The sequence below is a fragment of the Caloenas nicobarica genome, chromosome 28, assembly GCF_036013445.1.
Source record: "Caloenas nicobarica isolate bCalNic1 chromosome 28, bCalNic1.hap1, whole genome shotgun sequence".
NCBI lineage: Eukaryota > Metazoa > Chordata > Aves > Columbiformes > Columbidae > Caloenas > Caloenas nicobarica.
The window spans coordinates 3,707,471-3,711,419 of NC_088272.1; positions in this window are offsets into that span (position 1 = coordinate 3,707,471).

Consider the following 3,949-nt stretch of genomic DNA (forward strand, 5'->3'; position numbering starts at 1 on the left):
GCTGTCCCCAAGGCCAGAGAGAAACAGGGCTGGGAATGACAGACCTGGAAGGAAACGTGTGTTTTGTCAGTGGCGTCTCTGCTGCCCCTGAGGTACTTGGGCAGACGTGTCACTGATCTCTAGGAATGACAAGGTGCTGCTGACAGGCCCAAGGTGACAGTGGTTTGTCTGTCCCTTGATTGTGTTATCAAGGAGTTGAGAACAGGTTTGGTGAAAAGAAAAAAAGGAGATTTGGAAGTGTTGCTATACGCATGGATACCACGGTGTGAAGCGCTTCCTATTCATGGGCTGCCCTACATCTCCTGGATAGAGAAGGGACAGATCTTGCGATGCTTCAGAGGTGGGAATGAGTTTCTTGCACAAAGGCACCGAATCTGTCTGCAGTGCTGTCTGGGGTGTCTGTCCCACACTCACTGTGGATGGGGATGGCTGCCCTGGACAGGACCATCGCTGTCCCTGCCCAGTGCATGTAGGGGTGTGCGAGAGCCTTGGCACCTCACGTAACACTGCAGGCCTGTAACTGGCACTAAAAGGAATAACCGCCCTGAATTTGATTTGTCAATAGAATTATAGAAAAATTTCAGCTGGAAGAGACCCTCAGGATCATCGAGTCCAAACATATCCCAACTCTAGCACTAAACCACGTCCCTAAGAAACCCAATTAAATGTCTTCTAAACACCTCCAGGAATGGTGATTCCACCACTTCCCTGTGCAGCCTGTTCCACTGCTTCACAACTTTTTCCATGAAGAAATGTCTCCTAATATCCAGTTTGAACCTTCCCTGGCACAACTAGAGAACATTTCCTCTCATCCTATCACTTGCTGCTTGGGAGAAGAGACCAACACCCACCACGCTACAACCTCCTGTCAGGTAGTTGTAGAGACCGATAAGGTCTCCCCTCAGTCTCTTTTTTTCCAGGCTAAACAGCCTCATGTCCCTCAGCCGCTCCTCATAAGAGTTGTGATCCAGACCCTCACCAGCTTTGTTGCCTTTCTCTGAACTCACTCCAGCACCTCAAGGTCTTTCTTGTTGTGAGGGGGCCAGAACTGACCCCAGGATTCGAGGTTTGGCTTCACCAGTGCCCAGTCACTGCCCTGGGCCTGCTGGCCACACTATTCCTGATACAAGCCAGGATGCTGGGGGCCTTTTTGGCCACCTGGACACACGCTGGCTCATGTTCAGCTGCTGTCAATCAACACCCCCAGGTCTTTTTCCGCCAAGCACCTTTCCAGCCACTCTTTCCCAGACCTGTAGTGTTGCAGGGGATTGTTGTGACCGAAGTGCAGGACCTGGCACTTGGCCTTGTTAAACCTCAGACAATTGCCCTCAGCCAAATGAACAAGCAGCTCCAGAACCCTCTGTAAAGCCTTCCTACCCTCTTGCAGATCAAAACTCCCACCCAACTTGGTGTCACCTGCAAACTTACTGAGGGTGCACTCGATCCCTTCATACCGATCATTGGTAAAAAGATTAAACAGAACTGGCCCCAATACTGAGCCCTGGGGACACCACTCGTGACCGGCCGCCAACGGGGTTTGGCTCCGTTCACCACAACTCTTTGGGCCCGGCCCTCCAGCCAGTTCTTTATCCATCGCAGATACACCATCCAGGCCATGAGCTGCAGCTTCTCCAGGAGATGCTGTGGGATACGGTGTCAAAGGCTTTACTGACGTCTAAGTACACAACATCCACAGCCTTTCCCTTCTCTACTAGTTGGGTCACCTTGTCATAGGAGGAGATCAAGTTGGTCAATCAGGACCTGCCTTTCACAAACCCATGTTGACTGGGCCTGATCTCTTGGTTGTCTCTCTCTCTCCAGCCAGGCTGGCCTTCTTTCCCGACAGTTCACCTTCTGGCACATGGGGACAGCTGCTCCTGTGCTTCTGAGATCACCTTCTTGAAGACAGACCAGCCTTCCTGGACTGCTTTGTCCTTCAGGTTTGCCTCCCAAGGGACTCTGCCAACCAGCCTCCTAAACAGATCCAAGTCTGCCCAAGAAGGCCAAAGTAGCAGTTCTGCTGACCACCCTTCTAACTTCTCCAAGGATAGAAAATCATTTCACGATCACTACACACAAGGCGACCTCCAATGAGTCCTTCTCTATTTACAAACAACAGGTGCAGTGGGGCTCCTTCCCTGGCAGGCTCACTGACCAGCTGTGTCGGGAATTGTCTTCCATACGCTCCAGGAGCCTCCTAGACTGCTTCCTCTCTGCTGAGTTGTACTTCCAGCAGACATCTGGTAGGTTGAAGTCCCCCATAAGAACAAGGGCTGGTGATCAGGAGACTTCTCCCAGCTGCCTGAAAAATATTTCTTCTGCCTGTTCATCCTGGTTGGGTGGTCTGTAACAGACCATCCCCTAGGATGTCCGCCTTGTTGCCCTTCCCCTTGATTCTTACCCAGAGACACTCAATCCTATCATCACCCTCATCAAGTTCCAAACAATCAAATCTGTCCCTAACATACATGACTTCCCCACCTCCTGTCCTTCCTCGCCTGTCCCTTCTGAAGTGTTTATAGCCATGCATTGCAGCGCTCCAGTTGTGAGAGTCATCCCACCATGTTTCTGTGATGACAATTAAATCATAGTTTTTCTGCCTCACAAGGGCTTCCAGCTCCTCCTGTTTGTTGCCTGTGCTGCGTGCATTCGTACAGATGCACTTCAGCTGGGCCATTGGTTGCACTGGCTCGGCAGACTGAAGGGCATCATTAGCACTACCCTCAGATGCCAGCATGTCGCCCTTGGCTGTGCCTCTGCCACATCTGGTTTCATCCCCTCACCCTTCAAATCTAGTTCAAAGCCCTCTCAATAAGTCCTGCTAACTTAATGTGGTTTATAAAATAAGACTAGGAATCTTACTTTTTTGTAGTTGTTTTCTAACACTGTCTGAACTTCGGTAAACAAGAGGAAGAGTGGTTAACAGTCTGTTTTCTGAGAGTAACATGTTCCTCTATGTTTCCCATCTTTGTAAGGTGAAGGATTTCTTCCCTTGCAGAGAGGACTGCAAAACCCGCTGCTGTCAGGCTGGACTTCACCTCCAAACGTGGCGCAGGCTCTTCCGTTGTGACATCACCCACTGCCGTTGATGTCACAAAGCAGCATCAGGGCTGAGGTGGGCACAGCAGGGTATAAGACCACGGGTCTCCCTGTGCCTTTGTCACTCTCGATCTTGACGGAACAGAGATCACAGAGTTCTTGGCTCACTCCTGAGCGAGCAAGATGCTTGTTACCTGCACCTCAGCAGGTACCAAGAGCCAGCCAGAGAAGGTTAAGGGTCTGAACAGGTATGTTTGAAAAATCCTCCTCCCCTTTCCCCAGATGATTTTTTTCCACCTCGTCAGCTGGGGTGGGTGGCGGGTGGACAGGAAAGGAACCCGAGGGCAGCCTGAGAGCTCGGTCTGGAGCTGGTGGAAGGCAGCAGCCGCCTTTCAGTGTCTTCATGACCACAGGGGCAAGGCCCAGAAAGCCTTTGATCTCTGCAGAATGAGGGACAGGTCTATTTTGAATCGCATGGATGGAGTCCCAAGCGGTGGCCCCGATACAGCCTGCCGTAGTAATTGTGAGAGCTCAGCTCAGTCCTGTATTGTGCTCTGCAGGGTGGGTTATGTCCCTGAGCCTGCTTGGTTTTCCTCTCCACTCGGACCAGCAGGATACCAGCGTGTCCTCTGTTGGCCATGAATTTGACTTGTGTTCCTGACAGAGGAGGTTTCTTTCGGAAACCCAGTCAGTTCCTCACCAGGGCTCTGCCTTAGGAAAGGGGAACATGATCCTCTGAGGGGTGCAAGGAGTTCTCTAGGAGAACAAAAGGGGATTGTTCATTCCTGATGAGTGTATGCTGTGAGCCTTTTGAGAGCCTCCTGGAACAGGCAGGAGGAATTTCCCCCTTGCAGAGTGCTGTGTGCTGTGTCTTGGCAGATCAGGCTCAGGGCAGCAGGGCCCAGCCAGC